The sequence below is a fragment of the Lipophrys pholis genome, assembly GCF_963383615.2.
Source record: "Lipophrys pholis genome assembly, chromosome: 11".
Taxonomy (NCBI): Eukaryota; Metazoa; Chordata; class Actinopteri; order Blenniiformes; family Blenniidae; genus Lipophrys; species Lipophrys pholis.
Window position 1 is genome coordinate 18,842,231 of NC_137631.1, and position 22,278 is coordinate 18,864,508.

The window sequence follows — 22,278 nt, forward strand, 5'->3', positions numbered from 1 at the left end:
CTGTTCTATTTAACCAGACAAGCATAATAAGGGGATTAGCGAGCTATCAGATGACAGAGCTCAGTGTGCTTGGCTGCAGGTATACAGGCGAAATATGCTATATCACATGATTAGTTAATCATTCTGCAGATACTATAAATTACTTCATTTTAGATAAGCAAAATCCTATTTAAAAAGACAAACAATCTTACAAGACTGCATCTCAGGTTGCTAAAATCGAAAGCTAAATTGCTCTCACCCGTTAGCAGAATTCCATTTTCAACATGAAAAGGAAGCTTAAAGTTCAGGCACCTTTGTTTGTCATGAAAACCCACACAAGAGTACGCATGAGGTGCAATCAGAGTCCTGACATGTCCACACGGCGCCTCCAGAACAGGATGCGTGTCGGTGGGAGCTGATGTCATGGAGCGATGCAGGTGAAATGAGGTGTTACTTGAAAGCCGGGCCTACTCACGGTGATATCAAAGCACGTAGGGAGTCCACTCAGATATCTTTTACGACTTAGAGCTTAGATTGGGTCCAGCAGGAAGCAAAATAGTACAAAATGATCATGCAAACTGAGAATAAAAACTTTTTTCTTTCCAAAAATATAAAAAAGAAAAGAAATCATTTGTGTATAATGGTCAAAGTTCCATGTAAACGTACTAAAATCAGTATGAAGTGAATTACTGGTTTAAAACATTCAAGTCTCAAATAGACAAACATCTTCTCTACTCAGTCAATTCCCGCAAGAGATTGTTACGCTAGACTCTGACGTCAAGAGGAGGACCGAACGTGATTCATCTCATTATTTATAAACGGTATGATGTAAGGTCACCGATCCATGACTGGAAACAGAATAAACAGACTTGTTTTGCTTGTATTACCACTAAACATTAGAAGAAACGGACAAATAGTCCAGATTTCTGACCAGAAGATGCTTCTCTGCGTCGACAACAAATGTGAATGCAGTAAATACAATAATAACTCTGAGTCAGTGTGTCTTACTGAGAAATGTTACTTGATTGGGTTATTTCTATTTTCTTTAAAAGCATCGATGCATTTGCTGTCTCAAAAGCCTCTGAGACCCACAGACCGTAGTAGCAGAAGTCATATTGGAGAATCAACAGCATTAGTTCCTGTGAGTTTAAACTGCACCTGCATGCTGAACGGTTTCATCCCCTCCAGATGTCTGGAGGCCTCTCCAGACCTCGAGCCAGCGCATCTATAACTGCCTACTCGACGGCCCAGACTCTGGTGGCTAACTGCCAGAAAGAAAGCAGAGACGCAGGAGGGGATCAGAGACCTGCAGCCACTAGAGCTGCACAAAAAGTGCTGAAAGAGCCCATAAGATGGCTTGTGTACTGTGTCCTAATATATCACATCTTCAATCCAATCTGATGAATTATTTACACGGTGCTATCTACTGGGCCTCTCACCTAAAACATCTGCCCTGCCAGCCTGTCTGCCAGGTCTGGCTTACACTCTGCTCTGCCACAGGAAGCTTTTAGTCTACTGCTGTCCTGTGGTCTCTATTCCGTTTAACCCCTTTGCTTGATCTCTATTTCCATCGCTTGGACTAAAGGCCGGAAGCATCGAGGAAAAGAGATCATGTTACAGTGACAAAATACAGGATCTATACAGGATTTCGTAAGTAGAAGCTTAGATTTGCTGCAACAGCGCAAATATCTGGCTTGTCAAAGCTGGCGGACGCTCGAGACAAACTGCCAGCTGCCTGAAGATGTCTGAAGTGTTGTGAACAGCCCCACTCAAAAAGGGTCTTCTGTCAAAAGGGGACATAGCAAAGCCAGTATAATTGGGGACAATGGTGCACAATTCGATTCTCAAAGGTATTCATGATGATGTACTTGACTGGAAGTAGGAAAAAAGAGTGTTAGGTTTTCAAAAAGCGAACGCATTCCCTTCAATTCTGCCCAAACTTTTCCAGATGAAAAGCTTTCAGGCGAAGATTTTTTGATGAAGCCCACTGTTGCAGACTTAAATAATCCAAAATCCAAAATTAAACAATACGAGTCCGGTAATGTCACAGAAAAAAAAATTATTATTGTATAATATCTGATATCAAAAAAGGGTGAGTTCAATAAAAAAGAAAAAGAAAAACATTAACTTAAATTGATTTAAAACTACACTTTTGAACTAATGTGTTGTGTATCAGGTAAGATCAGTAAACTCTCAAAAAGTATCTTAGAAATGCAGCCAGTGGAGACGTGTCTCACACTGAATAACACTGAGCGAGGAACAATAATTATTTGTGAGATCGACAGAAATATATGAATTTTTGTCAATGAGGAATTTATTTGCATTTATATAAAACCATAAAAATTTATGTGTGTGTATTTACACTTTTTTTAAAAAATACATTTATATTTAAATTCCAAAAACTGTGAATCCTTCTGTGTGCGTCAATTTATTTCGAATGGGTTCGGACTTCATCCATCAAACATGAGTAGAGATACAGTAGATAGAAAGCAGAGCATTTCAAGACCATTCAGTTGAGGAGTATTTGTTAAGGTACAGAAGAACTCTATGGCCTCCTGTTCTGTTGGAGGTGAAACAAATACTAAATACTATTTATGGTGGGACCCAGAAAAGACCAACTTTATCAGGACGTGCACCCAAATATATGTTCTTGTAAGTGGCTTCTCAGTGGAGAACGGTACTGTACATGAATATTAAAGGAAAACACAGTTTGTTTACAATGAGCTAATGAGACGTATGTGATCAGGGAGCTACGACAAGAATGTCTTGGAGGGTCAGTGGCACCATTAGCGGAGTAAAGGGCACAACGTGGAATGCACAGAGATATCAAATCACAGCAGTGGGGGAGGGACGAGCTGCTAAACAAGGCTCGACTGGAGACTAATTCAATCATCAGACCTGCACTTGTGCTCATGTCAGGAAGCACACTAACATGTTCGACCACTAACAGCGCGATGTACATTTCATCTGTATTTGAGCTTGTCGGGATCTCATAACTCCAGTGTCAGGAGAGCGCAGCAGGTTTGTGGGTTAAAATTGGATTTCACAATTAAAGCATGTGCAAGGAGAACAGGTGGGAGGGGAAGGGTTGTGGAAACACATCCTGAAAAGACAATTCTCACGCCAGCGTCTAACGAATGCTGACATATGCGTAAACAAACTCAGCCTGGTTTTCCAAAGCTCTTTTAGAGGGTTGTGTACACTTGAAATAAAGCAGTGCATATATGCGAGGCGAAGTCCTAGAGTTCTTCACGGACACGTGATGTGTTTGGGTCTACATTTCATACGGATTAAAAGCAAAATCTGAGGGTCTCTGAAAACATTGGAGCAAACAGTATTCTGGCCCTGTTCCATGTACGCAGTCATTTCCCACATCATGGCACAGCACTAGACTGGGAATAAACAGAGGAGCCCGCTGTGCTCCCAGAATGCATGTTTGCAGAGTTCCCATCAGTGAGTCCGCAGTAATAGGACTCCCTGAAGGCCTGTATTTAACCTTTGGGTTACAAGTGGCTGGTCCCTCTGAGGTCCACCTCTACTGTGTCCCAGCTGTTAACCCTTTGTAACTAATTTTCATTAGAACAAAAACAAACAGCTCGGAAGTCCAGCTAACATCACAACTTCTCAAAGACAGAGAAGAAAATGAAGTTTGGAAGCAGCTAAACATGCCCTGATCGAGGTCAAACGTCAATCTTAAGTTTAAAAGATTGGTGAGAAGTAAGATTTAAACAACTTTGCGTGATTTTTGAGAAATAGTGTTTGTGGCAAAGGGAATGCAATGGATGAAAATAGTAAAGAAATATAATAAATTAAATAAGTTCTAATCTTTGTTTTGCATTGAGTTTCAAAACCACATAAAGAAGAAATTGTTTCCTATCTTACATACAAAACGAGATGGATATCATCCTCAGAACTGGCCTGAGAACAAAATATGACTCACTTAATCTGTTGACTTGAAGGACCAGTGGTACAAGAACTTCAGGTCAGACTTTGTTTAGAAAAGACCGTTACAAGTCTTGATCTGTGGCTTATACTTATCAATACTTGTTTCCACACCTCCAGCCTCTCCTCCCTCGCCATCCATCACAGGGTTAACAAATGGTACTTTATTCATATAACACATTTCACTGCTCTTTGCAGCCTCGAAGAGCTTTATGTGATCTGCCACATTCACCGACGCAATCATGCGCACCCTGACACAACAATGGTGACAGCTACCATGCGTTAGCAGAAACTTGGGGCTATTGTTTTGCTCAAGGACATTTCGACATCTGGACAGAGAAGATACGGGATCAAACCTCCAAACTTTTGATAGCAATATGACCAACTCGACCAAATGAGCCGAGAAAAACAACCAGTCACTCATGCATTGACACCTACCAACAATTTAAAATCGTCAGTTCGTCTAACTCTCATGTCTTTGGTTCATAGTAGGAAGCTAGACTATCTGAATAAAACACAGGCATGCAAAGTCCAAACAGAAAGCTGAAAATCAAGCCTTTACCTTACTCATTGCATCACTAAACCACTCTGTGTTTTTCACAAACATCGGCAAAACGAGCACAATACTGATGTTCAAGCGATATTTAAAATTCTCCTTTTCTAACTGAAATGTTCAAATGACAATTTAATACGATGTATTGAGTAAATACAATAAAATAGAGGATGCACTGTATGACAACTCTGTTTATGACTATAACAATTCCACTCTTAGTTTATTCAACTACACACACACACACACACACACACACACACACACACACACACACACACACACACACACACACACACACACACACACACACACACACACAAAAACACACACACACACACACACACACAATTTTCTTAAAAGAAATGACTCAAAACTCTGTGGAAGTGGCCTTTGTCAGACACACTATCAAAACTAAACGTTGTGACGAAACAGAAGCATGAATGATGTAAATATATTGCATAACATAATCTCACAAACCATGACAGGGCAAGAGCCAACGTGATGTTAAATACAGACCACGAAGAAAAAACAGACCAGCCTGAGAAAATACCCTCAGGACATGCTGACAAATAGAAATGTGCATATGGGGCCAGCGCAGGGAATGACTCCGGGATAAAATGGGGTGCTTCAGTTTGACTGACGATCCCGTTGTCTTTACGCTACTGAACATACTTAACAGAATGCAACAGGTTGCCCACTGTTTTGAGCTGGTTCACAACACAAAATCCTATTTATACTTCAGTTGCTTATACTGCTTCCCAGCAATATTGAATCAAACGGACCCTCAATCTGCAGAGGAATGTTGTAGCAATCCAGGAGAATCAAGCACTATACAAACTTACCTGCCAACATGTCATACATTATAATTTAGTGAAGTCTGGATTGCGCTATTGATATAACAGGCACCGTGCTTTACCAACGAGCCAAAGCGTCTCTGACAGCATCATACAGGCAGTTCATTGTGGAGGCCGGCAGTATCCAGAATGCAACTGCCAGCTGTTTTCTTTGTGGATCAAACCAAAAGAAAACAGCAGGCCAAGGTCAGCACAGACAAGCTTTTCTCCTACAGCAGACGCATGAATCTCCATACACAAGGCTGTAAAAAAAAACAGCCCTCAGTCGCAAATGTGATAACACAGTTGATCATATTCCACCGTCTTGTGGAATAATCAATCGAGCCTCAAAACACTCATGGAAGCTCCCATTTAGACCAGTTCTGATGGGCTTTTGTTGATCACTCGAGGATCTAACGTCTGCCATGTCAAGCTGCTCTGTTGCTGCTCACTACGCAGACCCAGATAGGTGTTTGAGGTTCTCTTCAGGCTATATAAAATGACAGCGATATTGATTTTCCTCTTTGAGGAAACCAAGAGGGGTCGAGAATGTGTGAGTTGCCCTCTGAGCAAATGTGTTTTGCTTATTGTTACGATGTGGATATTTGACCTTTGCTGCGTCGGATGATGCATATGAAGACTTTGACAGCATAGAAAGCTGTATTTACATTCATCAAAAGGGAACATTTTTTGGGCCCATACAATTATACGATGGTCATCCATATCATTATTACTAATATTGTGTTTTCCCCCTTCTTAATGCTACAACAGCTCTGACTCTTTAGGGCATAGACTGTACTAGGTCTCTGAAGCTGTTGTAAAGTAGATCTGGAAAGTGTTAACAAAATTGTACACACATTGCTCTATAATGAAAAAAGTTGTTGTTTTTTTTCAAGTGTTTTCTGATAACATTGATCCTTGATGTGTTTCTACATCTTACTTTAAGTGCAACTGTGGTTCATTTTGTGGACTGGACATGATTTGGAAAGCCACACACCTGTCTGTCTGACATGCACCGTCCGACAGTTGACGGTGCATGTCAGAGCCCAAACCAAGCATGGAGTCAAAGGATTTGTCTGTAGAACTCTGAGACAGGATTGTCTCGAAGCACACATGCAAAGAAGGGTACAGAAAGATTTCAGCTGCTTTGAAGGTCCCAATCACCACAGTGGCCTTCATCATCCATAAATGGAAGAAGTTTGGATTCACCAGGACTCTTCCTGGAACTGGCTGACAGTCTAAACTGAGTGATCGGGGGAGAAGGGCCTGAGCTGGGGAGGTGACCAAGAAGCCGATAGTCACTCTGTCAGTGCTCCAGCATTTCTCTGTGGAGAGAAGAGGACCTTCCACAAGGACAACCATCTCTGCAGCAATCCACCAATCAGGCCCGTATAGTAAAGTGGTCAGTTAGAAACCACTCATCAGTAAAAAGCACATGGCAGCCCACCTGGAGTTTCCCAAAATGTAGCTGAAAGATTCTCAACCCATGAAAAACATTATTTTCTGGTCTGATAAGACAAAGATTTAACTCTTTGCCATCAATGTCAGACGTCATGTTTGGAGGAAACCAGGCACAATTCTTCTCCGGGCCAATAACATCCCTGCTGTGAAGCATGGTGGTGGTAGCATCAGCGAGAGGAAAAGATGAATGCAGCCATGAATATAGACATTCTGGATGAAAACCTGCTCCAGAGCGCTCTGGACCTCAGACTGGGCCAACGGTTCATCTTTCAGCAGGACAACGATCTGGGGCAAAAAGTCAAGATGTCAAAGGAGTGGCTTCAGGACAACTCTTTAAATGCCCTCGAGTGACCCAGCCAGAGTCCAGACTTGAATCCAATTGAACATCTCTGGAGAGATCTAAACGTGTCTGCGCACTGACGCTTCCCATCCAATCCCTGATTGAGCTTGAGAGGTGCTTCGAGGAGGAATGGGCCAAACTGCCCAAAGATAGGCATGACGAGCTTGTGGCATCATATTCAAAAAGTGCCTGAGTCGGTAAATACTGCCAAAGGTGCAGCAACAAAGAATTGAGCAAAGGCTCTAACCACTTATGTACATTTCTCAGTTTTTTATGTTTAACAAATATACTTTTTTCATGTTGTCATTATGGGATATTTTGTGTAAAATGTTGAGGAAAAAAATGTATTTAATTCATTTTGGAATAAGACTGTAACAAAGAGTCTTCGGATATCTGGCATTAAGATGTTACCAGTACATCCATGTTCACTGATGGCTCCTCAAAGGACCATGTTTATCATCAATGAGCCTTGGCCAACTCATATTCTTCTTTGTTCTCCTTCTAACAGATACTGAGCACTGTAGAGCGGGGGACACCTCACAATAGCTGTAAAATTTAAAGATGCATAGAACCAGAAATCTGGCCATAGCGATTGGGATCTTGTCAAACTTGTTGAAATTCTCTCGTTTGCACCTTTTTTCTTCTTCGAACACATTAACTTTATCCACAAATTGTTCACTTCCCTACTAAATATATCACACCCACTGACAGCAGCCCTGATAAAGAGATAATCAGTTTTACTCACATCATAACATTATGGCTGATTGGTGTCAACTATCTGCAACGAAAAACGCAAACATTAACAACTATAACGAACTTATTACTGATGTTTTTGCATTACATTTGAAATAAACTTTATATTAAAAAGCCTTTCCTGCATATTATTGCATCTCGTATTTTACAAATAGTGAAAGGACGGCATAAAACAGTTGAGAGAAAAGTTATTATCTCCATTAATATTATATTAATGTTAAAAATGTTCAATACAGAACATGAGAGCTTTACAAGAAAAAAAATATGGGTCGATGCACACTAAAAACAAGAAAAGTAAATAAAGATCCTGAGTTCACCTCAGTGACTTTCCTCAAACATTTCCATTTATGGTTTCCATCCATTAACTACCACCCACACTTCTGACAATTTGGCATCGGTGTAGGTTGCACTGCCAGCAGTGTGTGGGTGACAGATCTGAATTTCACATAATAACACCTGATGCTTCTGTGTTGTTCCAGCGCCACATTATGAACCCTTATCCAGTGTCAAAATGCAAAAAGTCCTCCAGTTTCATTGTGCAGCTCTAAACCATCATAACTGGAGACAGGCAGGAAAATGAATGTTGACATCTTTATCATTTCTTACAGATGCCCATCAGACTTCCCGCACTCCTCTGGGTTCATACAAAGTGTCCCAGCCAAGAACGGGCATATTTGTATTTGTTGCCAGATTAACAAACTCCTTTCTGACTGAACAGACTTCACCCTTAAGCAAGAGCTCAGCTCTTGTGAGTTGTGCTTTTCAGACTTCAAATAAAACACACCCAAGTAAATGGTTGTGCTTCTGACGCGAGTAAGTCCAAGATCCACTTTTCTTAATATGTAGGTATCTCGAAATATGTACACAATCAACCACAAACGCAAACATGCACTCATACAGCTGCTTGGACGCAGGCTGGGTCTTTAATGACCCCTTCACCCTGCTATCATTTTACGATAAAGACCCAGTGAAGAGGATGGAGGGCTGTCTCATATCAGCTAACACCCACGTTTCCATTTAAAGACAGAAACTAACAACAAAGCCCACACAGTCTGTACCATAAAAACGTTATCATACCCAAACAGGGGAAATGACAGGGTTACCCCAGCACTGTTTCAATGGGTAACCAGAACTGCAGCGCACTGGCATCAATGATTCATGCAGCCACAGCACCGCTCAGTTAATGAACACAAGAGTAGTCTCTCTGTCTGTCTCGTTCTCTCTCTCAACATTACTTACGCTCTGTCCCAGTCAGCCGTGAAACGAAAAACTCCCTTCAGATCTAAACCAGGTTCCCTTTAGGTGGCACCGACAGATTGATTCCTCTGGTGGGAACCGCAAGAAGAAAATCCACAGAAACAGTAGAGTTTACAGCTCAGTTAGATGACAGCTCTGAGTCCGCAGGTCCACTCTCTCCCTCTCTCTGACACTGTGTCGTACTACAAGCTGCCTCTGGCCACACAAACCGGAGCTCCTCCCAGAACACACACTCAGAGCGAGGCAGGGCGGGAGAGGGAGAGATGAGAGAAGCAGAGGAGGGAGTAGCAGGAGGTGCACTCCTCCAGCATGATCTTGACTCATTCATTTCTGACTAAAACTGACAAAGTTCGTTTTTCACTCTTTTTTTCTGCACTACCACAGGTAGATTTATATAGAACAACTTAATAGTCATTAAATTGCTTTTTTCTTTGTTACCCTCATGGAAGTTTTCATATTTCAGGATTTGGATGAAGAATTACATTTTCTGTGATTTCCAAAAGGGTTTCCATTGGTTTATTTCATTCTGTATTTGTTCATTCTGAGTATTGAAGTATTGAGTTGTTCGTTGTTTCATCATTTGTTCTCCGTTATTTTCAAGTTATTGATGTTTTGTCTTTTCCATTTAGATTTTTTTGCCCCAATATCTTTTTAAAACGCTGCAGAATATGTTTTTGCCCAAGAAAATCTGGGTTTCAATTGGGTATGTGATTTTGTCATAGGCCAAGGCTTTATCATGCCGAGGCTGCCCTGAGGCTTCAAACCCTGACCCTGACAAACCCTTAAAACGCACGAGGAACAAACTGGAATAATTCCTGGGCACTCTGGTCTACTTGTCACTGTAGGGATTACAAGCCACCCACATGTTTTGGCACGAAGCCAGCCGAGTGTCCCAGGTAGGTGTCACCATAAATCTGAATAGATGGTCGGAACACAGGATCATCCAGATCCACTGCATGAGATCCAGCTACTGGTGAGTCATCTCATGTCAAAGTTGAAAACCAGCCATCACCATGAGTGATGAGAAGCTTGCTGTAAATGAACAGATGGTCCCATTCAAGGGAAGCCAAAGCAACGCCTTCCAGCTAAACCACATAAATTAGATTACAAAACACTTGGCCAGTTCTGAAGTTATTTGACACAACTTTGAGCTATACATGGGAGAGTTGTGCAGCCTCTTGAGCTGCCAGATGTTGGAGCAAGTGGCCACATTGTCCTCCGCCTGGCCCACACAATACCCAAGAAACAGAATCATATGTTTGACAGCTGGTTTGCAAGTGTCCCTCTCATCCTTGCACTGGCTCTGGAAGGAAACCACTGGACTGGTAGTCTTCACAGCAAGCGACTACCAGGAGGTAATCTGATGTCTGATGCTGAGCTGAAGAAAAACAGACGAGGATCTGTCACAGAGGAGACTGTTGTGACTGCGGAAACCACTTTGCACGTGGGAAAATGGCATGATAAGTACACCGGTAGCTACTGAAGTGGTCATGAGAGAGTACAATACAAATATGGGTAGAATGGATTGAGTGGATTACCTCATTGCACTGTACCGCAGATCAAAATAGTTGTACAATTGGTTTGCATGATTATTGGCATGATGGTTTATGTACAGGAGAGATTGCAATGACAACGGTATGACAAGACAAGAAAAGATGAGGCGTCACACGTTTAAGTCATCAAGCACAGAAAGTCTGTGTAAAAGAAGATAGAACACGGAGCACAACAGAGACCGTCCAACTTCTCCAGTCACTGGGGAAAATGAAGAAAGGAGAAGAAAAAGATATGCAACACCTATTCCAGTCCCTGATGTGTGCCTGGATGCCACAATCCACTGTGTTGTCATATCTGAAAAACAAAGGGCGATGGAAAGCACCAGGATGTAAAGATCCAAAATCCAAATGTCTGAAATGTGGTTGGTTTTTTCTTAGAAAATGGTTTTGTTTGGGTTTTGTTTAATGTGTAATGTGTCTCTTGTTTGTGTTATCAATTCAATAAGAAAAACCTTGGTGTTTTCACACCATATTAGTATATTAAACATAAATCTAGTTGAGGGGCACCGGGGGAATCTTTTCTCGTCAATACAGTATTTGGAGCTCTCAATAAGCAGTATTGTTTACAATGGAAAACAAAAAAGTCACGCAGTAGAGAGTGAAGAAAAACAGTTCCACGCACGCACGCACACACACACACAAACACACACTAGATCAAATCTTTCAATTTTAGAATGGTGTAAATAAGTAAAAACCCCAAATCCTCAAGCCTGTCCTGTGATGTATCATGAGACTTTTGACGACAATTAGGAAACGATAAGAGGAAATCTGTTAAACCCAAGGCGATGCATCAGCTGTCCATGAGCTACCCTTCAACCACAGCTCAGAAGGAAACTGTAGATTTATCAATTAATTGCAACTGTAACTTTGGAAATGACTCATGTGACGACTGTTTCAAAGAACCGGTCTGATGCAATTGGGAAATGCGTGGTTTACGACCTAAAACTGGCCTATCAGAGGATTCAAGGTGGCCTGTGGCATGACACTCCTATCAGATTGTGAAAATGACAACTAATATGTTTAACTGAAAGTTTTCAACAATACAAACCCCAAATCTTTTAGCAACAGTAGCAGACACAACACAATAACTGCAACAGGAGCTCCAGATGGCAGCAATGTTTGTGCTTAGTGGATCTACTTTGCTTTGTTTTTACTAGAAAACAAGCCATACTGTGTGGATAAATTTGAAAAACCAAATTCATACAGAAGGCTTCCCGAAATGCTGCACATTGACAAGTGATGCATTTTTGCTGACTTATGTCTGAAGAAAACCAAAACAGATGAAAAATATCAAAAAGACATTTGACTACATATTGCACAACATGGCATTGCAAAAGATGGCCTGTTATAGATTACACCAATTTTTGTCTTTTAAACCTCTCAGTTCTGCATGTTTTGTGAAGTGTAAGTATATTACTCTAGACTGGTACAATATGTACTTTCACCTCTTTGCACTAAAACAAAGGAAACGTTTACAGTTGTCAGTATTTGAAATGTAATATGTCATCATCCCTTCATTGGTCCGCCCCCCTTGAGATTAACGTATGTGTATGTGGTAGCTATACTAAAATGAGTTTGACACAACAATACTGCGAAGACTGCAAACAAATGATAAAAGAGGACTCTTATTTTCAAGCTGAAATAAAAAGAAAACTTTCCTTAATTCTTTATGATTGCACACAAAGAGAAGCATACCCATTGTTATCATGTTCCTTTTCTACTAATAGCTGCACGGAAAAAAAGAACAATGGTCCTCAAGACAGGCCAAAGCTAATGGTAACCTTTCAGTTTAAGTTTCACGAGCTACGTATCATGAAAACACTGAACTAACGTCACTTGATGAGCTTTTCACTGTCGAGGATGTTCATGTGAGACAAAGCCCTAATCACACCAAACATACCCTTGAAGCTCTCTTTCTCCTCACTCTCCCGGGAGTTTGTTGTCTTGTTATGGACTGCAGATGTTTGCCTCTCAGCCAGCTGCGTGCGTCGCTACAAAGCCCGACTTCAATGACTATAATTACCAGTGACTTGAAGCCACCAGAAAATAAACTAAAATCTCATCCGTCTGAAATCCCAGTCACCCTTAGTATTTATTATCAGCAAGAATTTAAACATCCTGGAAGTTAAGACTTAAAATGTTTGTTTTGATGTTGTATTTGCAAACTCATTAGGACTGATAAAGTCTAACTATCAGATGGCATGCGTTGATCTGTGAGCTTGAAGTCACGAGGTGCAATCACTCGTCGCATTGTCTTTCCTTCTCGCTCTTTCTGTGAACATACAAAGGTCACAGAAGCTGAAAACAACCTGGCAACCTTTCCGCTTGCAACACTGTTATTTGTGCAATCAGTGTTACAATAAGTTGCAATGTTCTAAGATTCAAATACGAGAACACGATATTGCACAATAGGAAAGGAAAATTTAGTCTTTTTTTTTTTATCACGTAAAACATGAGAAAGCCGAAATCAGCCCCCTGCAATAGCCTTTTTCCTTCTCCACAGTAGCTACTGCAACTTTTATTTCAGACTTCAACATCACAACATTACACTTCCTGGTAGATCAAAGAGAAACTTCTTTTCCTTCTCTTCTATAGCAGGTCTGTGAAATATTTAGCCATGCAGTTTTAAACATGGAGCTTCACACTTTCCTTTCTTTTCCACATCATTCCGCAACAACACAGATACGATGACTGGATTTCTTCATGCATCATCAGCAGTGCTGCACAACATGCTTCAATATTTCTTGCACATTTAACACTATAAAGCAGCAGCAAGGTCGCATTTTCTCCTATTTCATGCTCGTAAAGTAACAATTTCATGCTATTTTTATGGAGCAGATGTCCTATAATTCCCAGTGAATCAGTGACAGCTAAACAACTACTGTAGTACATGAAAGGCACATGAAGTACGCAAGGCCCGGTGTGAAGTTGGGCTAGAAAGAGTTCTAAAATAATGCACACAATGCTGGCAAGGGCAATGTTTTCAGGCCATGACACTGAAAGTGCAACAGAAGTGATGCAACACAGTCTCAAAGGGGCCGGTTTCATCTATTTTACTTTTTTTTTTTTTGTTGTAAATGGGGACACTCAGCTCTAAAGAAGCACATACGGCTAAATAAGGCTTTCATTTGTTTATCGTGGACGTCATGAAAAGTCTTTGTGAGTAAAAATTATGGGAATAAATTCCAATGGACTAATCTTGTTAAGGGAGGAAGGACTGTGCGGTATACTTTGGATAACATGGTGACAAATGTACCCCCAAAGTGCCTTAAAAGTCTGTTCAAAGTGAAGCGTAACCAAAGAACTTCACATGCCTGCTCCAAAAATATTTCCAGGGTAAATAGAGAGAAGTGTAAGATAGCGGAGTGTTGAGATGGGGACGCCTGTTTCTAAAATAGCAGATGCTAATTATACACTTTAGGCAACTGTTAAGGAGGGAGACGCTATGCCAAATCTGAGGTGTTGGGACTCTGAATGTCGGCTCAGTGTTTTTGTGCAAAGTCAAGATTCCTCACAGTCATCTGAGACGATGTGAGGCTACAGCAAAGTAAGCTCACTGGATGTCTTATTTACAGCCGGTGTCACTCAGGCACCGCCATCTTTTTCAAAACTACTGCGGCACGCCTCTCGTTGAGTGCTTCCACCTGTCACTGCCGTGCAGAGGACCGAGACCTTGTGTACCAGCCATAGGACTCCTCTGGAGGACATCTCAACATGCAGCTCAGACTGGCCAGGCAGGTACAAACAGGTCTTTTTCACCGCTTCCGACCCGTTTATTGTGGCAGTTCTCAAAACGTCACTTCTCATTGCCTCTGATTCATGACTTCCTCAGTTACAAGTTATAATCACACATGGAAATGTTACAAGACATGATGACATATGGGGATTTTGGGTGTAATATTTGAAACAAAATTAAGGTGAACTTTTTCCTTATTACCGATGGGATAACATTGTATCTTATAATAATGGAGAATATGGGAAATATTCTTACTGTGATCACATATATTGCAAGTAAACTGTATGCGAGGAAACACCATTACATTTAATAGAATTCTTCTCAGTTTGAGTATATCTTCCAAAATAAATTTAAAAAGAAAAAAAATTTATAAACTGTCAATATAATTAAAAATCAATTGTACATTCACAAGCAAGTATCATGCACACTGGAAAAGTAATCTAATCCCCTCCAAAGTAAAAGCCAAGCACATGTATTTCATGCATCATGGACACTAATTTTCATATGATTTATAATTTCAATCACACCTGAAAGTGAGTAACGTGAAATATTTGGAGCATGAAATCCGTTATATGGGGCTTAATTCATGTTATGAACGTGCAAATTAAAAGTGGTTAAATTCAATGTATTTGGTAGATCGTCATGCATTTATTTCAGAAATATAATTTGGATGCTGTAAAGACAATTAAGATTAGAATCTATTTCTTTTTTTTAATTCAAGAAAATTATGAGAAAGGTGAAGAAAAAAAACCATACACACACAATTGTGGAAGATGATATGGTGCTCAATGAGATTTAAAACAAAAACAACAACAACAACTGCACAGAATTTATTTAAGATATAATTTTTTGAGCTAAATATATAAAAAGGAAAACACTATAACCCGCGCCGAGTCGATTTGTTCTGAAAACATCCGCTTCTTTCTCTCCTGTGAACAAATTACAAAGGTTACTTCTGAATATGAGTTTTCTTGATTCCAGTCGACCACTTGAAAGTGTAAGTTTGATCATTCCCCCACCTCTGCATGTTTCAGAAGCAGTTAGGAGAAGTGCTGACAGGTCACTCCGTATAAATGAATAACAGTCGAGGAATTGCCGTGCTGTGATAAGCCCCCGTGTTTCACATATTAGCTTAATGGAAACACGCCAGATAGCGGCTCCACGCTACTTAAGAGTCACTGGGGCTGACAGAAGCACCCAATACAAGTAGAAGACGCCGGCACCTAACTCGCAACTTCACATCTGTGTTCAGAGTCGCACTGTTCAACTCTTGCCATTAAGATAAATCTCACTTCCATTGCAGATAATGTGGTGAAATATTGAGATTCTGTGATGCTCGCATCTTATTGTCTACATATTGTCAAACAGCTGCACGTTTTGTGAAAACGTGCTCCTGCTTGGGCCGCCTGCAATTTCCCAACGCGACACAACAACCCTGAAGACCTCGGCAAATCTTCAGCATGAAAATCACCAGTTATCAAGACGTGAAAAATGTTTCACCTTTTAGCAAAAATGCTGCTGTGCATCTTACAGGCTGTCAGCAGTTGCATAGTAACAGTAGGGGCATGTTCAACACGCGCTTCAAGCATCTGTTCAGCACCACCAAGTAAAGAGGGAAAATCCTGGAGATCAAACTCACTTGGAGTTTATTTTTGCCAAACAGCTACCAAAATCACAACTGTAGTCGGTCAAGGCCTCTTTTAGTTCTTAAACTGCTTATATTTGCCTTTAAGGATCCATTTCACTGCCCGTGCTTTAACACCACCAGTGCTGATCTTCCTTAATTTAGGAGCAATTTTAATACCATTAAAATACATCTAATTCCACAATGACTGTCATTGTTGGCCGGGTCCAAAATCCTCATTAAACCCAGACCCATGTGATGTTGATCCTGAGAGGAATAACTGCACCACAAGCTTTAAATACATGCTAAATTTTCCTCTTTGATTTATAACTCCACACTACATGTAGCTCCAACTTTAACTATCAAGACACCACTGCTTTTTTCAGAGTTAAAACTGATTTTAATGAACACCAAATGATAATATTCCAGATATATTTGCTTAATATTACACATACTCTACCGATATTCAGCCCGACATACACTGTATATTCAGCATTCCTTGAAATGTAATGATCTGCACTAGAACGTGAGAGAGTATTTATGGTAGTTTTGTAGTTTTGCTCTATAGAAGAAAACCATAACGATGTTTGCACGCTTCTCCCTTTAGAGAGATCTGGGAAATATGAGAGTATCTTAGACGATGGCATAATTTTGAAGAGGAGCGAACAATGAGATGCCCAGAGATGGGCTGAAATACATGAGGTAAGAGGCAAACTCACGTCACATCCAGTTCTAAAGGGAAAAGGTACACACAGGTCACACCTGGTCCTCAGTACAGACATGAAAAGGTAGCCCGAGGTTATAATGGGTTAGACATCTCCGAGCATGGGAGAGCGTGACTGAAGAAAGATTCATGAACAACCTGGAAGTGTACATTATAAACTGAGACCTGAAGCAAAACTGCTTCACATGTTGAAGTTATAGAAATATTTACAACTTTAAATTATCTGGGGAAAAAAAAAGAGTACACTGGAATAATGAACAGGAAAATAATAATAAAATCTCCTCTTAGCAGCGGAGGTGAATGAGCAGTCTGGAAAAGTACCAGCTGAAGTGGTGCAGGGTGACCTACAACACACTTTGGTCACACCCTGTCCTCAGGAGAAACACACAAAAGCTTTCTCAGATCGTAAAGTCAATTACAGTGCGATAAAAGAGCATTTCAAGGGTAAAAAAAAAAAATACATATACATTATAGTCTGTAACAAATTAGACATATCTTTTAAGAGATTGTGTAAAACTTAAAATGTTCACCAAATTGCGGTTTCTTCTTGTTTCCTAAACAAAGCTTTAGTTTGCTGAGGTGACTCAGGTTGACTGACCACCTCTCTGACTTTTAGGTCAAACTCTGTCCTCAGGTGATACGTATACAACTGTTGGCTCAAGTTAAAATATAGTGTTATAAATTCACAAAAACATACAAATGATTGGTTTTTACCGGCGGCGGTAGCAAGAAAGTCATCATAACCATGTCCAAACATGATATTATTCGTGGATTACTGTGTCAATACACTAGGTGGATTAAAATGAAAATAGAAACCCAACTAACAAATCAGCTGATTATAATCCAAATATTATGATTGCAATCTTTTCTCTTTCCAAGGAAGGTGGGTGGACAATGTGGAAAAATACCTGCTGAGGTAGCACAGTGTGACTGAAAGCCCAGGTGATTCACTCATTTTGGGTCTGACAGTATTGGTGAGTTGGATGATGTGTAATGTCCCAAGCATATGATCCATCACCCCCCCCCCCCCCCCCCCCCCCCCCAAACTGTGTGTGATGTTGCAGTTGTTCATCCAGTGATTTGTCTGTTTGCGGAGGGAAAAGGCATTACTCCTCCACCTCTAACATGTAGCTCTCCAGCAGAGAGGGTTTGTCGGTTGAGAGCCCTCTGGCAGGGAGGTGATGCCAGTGTCTGTGTGTGTGTGTGTATGTGTGTGAGTGTGTGTGTGAGAGAGAGAGAGAGAGAGAGAGAGAGAGAGAGAGAGAGAGAGAGAGAGAGACAGAGAGAGAGAGAGACTTTCAATCTATGTGACTCAGCCCTGGTCCTCTCATTAAACACTTGCATACATGCTTATTTTCTCTATGTCAGCGGCCTGTGTGTTACTCACTAGTCTGAAACAGCTACTGAAGTTCCCGGCATGAGCCGTCACATGTTCGCCACATCGTCACACTGTCGATGTGTGAATTAACACGTCTCTCTCGCAACATGTGGCTGTTTCCCTCAATCGTCTTCTAACCTGTGCTTATGTTTGGGAATAGAAATACGTTAATATGTTGCTCTCTTTTTTTTTTTTTTTTTTTTACTGCCAAATTATTCAGTTGGTTAATAGTTTGTCAAACCGATGGTGTGGCTCCAAAGCATGTAAGCCTGTTTGAAATTCTGCAGAGCAAGAGGAACAGCTCGATTGCTCCTCAGGTGGCCCAACAACCTAACACACGCACACACACACACGCACACACACACACACACACACACACACACACACACACACACACACACACACACACACACACACACACACACACACACACACACACACACACACACACACACAGCCATGTCCGACGGTAGAGGGGGCTTTTTTTTTTTCTCTTCTCACAGCAAGAAATTTCATTTAGCAGCCAACAAAGTCTATATGAATTCTCACAGCTCATGTCTTAAAGACGTAGGAAATAATGTCCTCTACACACCGAGGGAATGTTTTATTCTAGTCTGTTTGGACTGTGGTACATTTCATTTTAATAACAGCCAGGTTGTTGTGCCCCTGGCTTGACATCGCAGTTGTGATTAAGCAGATTTACTTTAAGTGGGGTATAATTCACTTGGTAATCCTGTAAATAAACGTTTGGTTCTCGCTATTTTATGTGTACAGTTTGTTGATTAAGTTTTAAGATCCAATATCTTAAAATTCCACGTATCGATCACTTGACTGACGGAGGAATTATCAGAATATACAATGAAAAATACTGAGTTGTGTGGGGAAAAGTTGAAAAAAAATTGCTGCCACATTAATATGACACTTTGATTGTCTCAAACAGTTGTTTGTGAATTTGACATGATAAATCACTGAAGGCAGATCTTTTTTTTTTTCTTCAACTACGCTGTGGTGGTCAACAAGACTGAATGCCAACAAAGGCATTTAAAACTTTTACAATTTATATTTAGAGTGAAGGCTTACTGGAGGTTTCTAGGTGTTCTGAAAGTTGTTTGGTAGACCGAGCGTTCAGCTATTGGCTCCTCTCTTGTGAAACAAGCACCGAGTTTCAATTTAGGGAGGCCAACACAGTCTCTACTTTTAAGTTCAGGCTTAAAATGTCCCTCGTTAATAAGCTTGTAGTCGGGGCTGGTTCAGGCCACCTTGAACCACTCTCTAATTGAGCTGCTCTAGGTTTAGAATGCCAGAAAGATCTTTATTGCCCTGAACTTCTCTTCCCTCCGTTCGCCCTCTCCATAAATTCATATTGCATGTCACTACTACAACTCTCTTTCTCGCTCTACTGTAGTCTGTGCTCTCTCCTTGTACCATATAAACAAAAATGAATTGAATATATAAATGTCCTCATTTATATTTTTTCAATGCACATGGATAAATGCACACACTTTCTCAAATAGATTGATCATGTCTAAGTGTAGCTATTCAGAAGTATTTTGTTGTTATAAATGTCAAAATATTTATATTTGAACTTCTCAGCATGCATTTGTAAATCCATCGACATTTGTGTTTGATTCCTCTGTATTTATTTGTAGATTTGGGAGAATACTCAGGAGACATCTGATCCATAAGAGCATTTGTTTTTACCCAGAATACCTTGTAGTTAATACAATTTCTCAGTGAACAATCATGGCGAGATTTAACTGTGTTGCTACATCGCAAGAGCAGCGGTTTCCGCTCGTTTTGCTCAAAGTGCTTTACAATATCAGTTTCATGTGCCTCGCACGCACGCACACACAGTTTACACACATTATAGCATGACACTTTTCTTATTCTATTAAGATGATTATTTTCCGTGATAATATTACTTCAATATTTCCAAACGGCAAATCGATGTCACTCATATGGCACTTTTACACTGATTGAGCAACAGAGAAGAACTTTACACTGTTAAACCCCCATTCAGACACACACTCACACGTGAGGTGATCAATCTGACCACCTGAAGCTCGACGACGCTTCGTCATGTGAACAGGGGGATATGGGGAATTTAACCTGCAACCGCCCGACCGAGAGACGACCACGTCTACCAAGCAAGTCGACTGAGCCTCAGCTGCCCCCAAAGCATCTAACATAATGCTAACAACGCTTAGGGAGGGAGTGAGAAGTACCACAGGACTTGGAAAAGTCCAAAAGAATTAAAAAAAAAGAAAACATCACTTCAAATCGACATAGAGTGAATTTCTTTCTTCTTTTTTTTTTTTAAAGTTTTTATTTTAATACTACAGTACATTTCACAGCTTTATCTCAGCGGTAAAAATCTGTTAACCCTGAGCTGCTGTGGCTGCTTTAGTGATGTCACTTGTCTTTTAGGTGATACTGTTGACGGCGACAATGACAAGCGGGACAGTTGCTGTCAATGTCGTCTGTCTGGTAATTACATATGCTGTGGCAAGGTAGCCCATTTTCAAGCTGATGCAGAAGCATAATTGCCTCATGAATAATATGTTAGGTTGCCTATTTTGCTTCAATTACTAATTACCAGCATTGCACACACAACTGCTTTGCCATGAGGAAATCATTATAAAAGAACACCTGAAAAAGTATATCATGAATTAAATTTTTTTTCTTCATTACCTAATCCAAGCAGGAGTTCTCCTCAATGCTATCTCTTGATCCCCACGGACTAATGAGATAGTCATTTAGAGATGTGTTCATTCATTAGCCCATTTACAACAAAGGAGAAACTGTGTACTCCTAATGCACTGTGTGCTCAGGGAAATGACCCAATGAGATGAGTTGATAGTATGAGACAAAAGAAAGTGGAGAAGAGTGATGATTCAAACACAGGGAAAGTCCTGAGGATGAATTAGTTATAAGGCCATCTTCATGTGGGGCAGACGAGACATAAAATATTAACTCAGCATCTGACATAGCGCAAGAGTTAAGGTGAAACAACTCCTGAAATATCAACTACTGTACATTTACAACCACCCTGCTGCTGCAAGAACTACTCATCCTCTTCAGAGACAACAACAGTGAGGCAAAAGAGTTTGACTGGGAGCCTGTGTGACACACATTAAACTACCATTCATCTCTGAAGTGGTCAAAAATCTGCATGCAGATAACACCCACTGCTTCCTTCATCCAAGCTGCATGACCCTCAATGTACACGCCCAGTTTTTGTAGAGCAGACAAATCAAAGTGAGCCATACGCTGCAAGGAAGTGGGATCAATTCTTATCTGATTTTTAAACAATATATCTAGTCCAGCAGAGGTGGGATTTTTAAATACACACAGTGAACCTGACTGCAAGCTCTGGAACAATGCACAAGAGATGAGGTATGATATCATGCCAAAGGTAATTGTCGCTTTTCACGACACATGCTGAATTACCCCTGAGCAAGCACGCTGATCGGTCTCATCTTTACCATGGAAACCAACACCACAGTGGAGTACATGCACGCACACAGAGAGAGCAATTTCCATGGCATCCAGCACCATGGCAGCAAGAAGCTTCCAGCGACCAGACCAATTTACTCAGCAGCTAACTGGACACTCAGTCAAATGCTCTGTCTATCACTCCCTTTTTTTTTCCCCACTCACTCTCCTCCTCTCTTTCCTCTCCTTCTTGAAGGAATTTCTTCAGTCATGAGCCAGACGAATTTACCTTTAATCAGCAGAGGACAAGGTCTTGCCGTTCTCAGTTGGAGCGTCTCTCATTCAAGTGGTGACAGAGGAAAAGAAGCTCTGCAGGGATCCCGAGAGATAATTGAGGATGGAGCTGAACCGGCACTGCACGCACTCATCCACCGCCACTATCACCACCAGCAAGAGCAGCAGCAGCAGCGGCAGCAGCAGATCGGAAGGGGAGGGGAAACGTATAAAAAAAAAAAGAAAAAGGCAGGAGAGGGGGTTGCTCTATCAGCAGCAGGAACATTACATCATAGGCTGCTTCTGTGGAAGGGTGGGAGAGGAGTGGACAGAGAAAGGGAGGTGCTCCTCATAGCAGCACTGTGCCTGTCACTGTTGAGCTCTTTCCATGCACACACAAGTCCAAATTTAATATTTATGATCTGGTAACTATAAAA

General features: G+C 40.9%; 1 protein-coding gene across 2 annotated transcripts in view; it reads right to left on the minus strand.

Annotated features, from left to right (window-relative positions):
- Window positions 1-22,025, minus strand: part of sema4ba (sema domain, immunoglobulin domain (Ig), transmembrane domain (TM) and short cytoplasmic domain, (semaphorin) 4Ba) — a 57,464-nt gene extending 35,439 nt beyond the window's left edge. Inside the window, exon 1 of one of the 2 annotated variants that reach the window (XM_080474409.1) lies at window positions 21,858-22,025. The gene's annotated coding sequence lies outside the window, so the exon portion shown is untranslated. Of the gene's footprint in view, window positions 1-9,100; window positions 9,298-21,857 lie in introns of those variants that run through there. The other variant, XM_080474408.1, reaches the window with a different exon arrangement.
- Window positions 22,026-22,278: the final 253 nt, after the last annotated feature.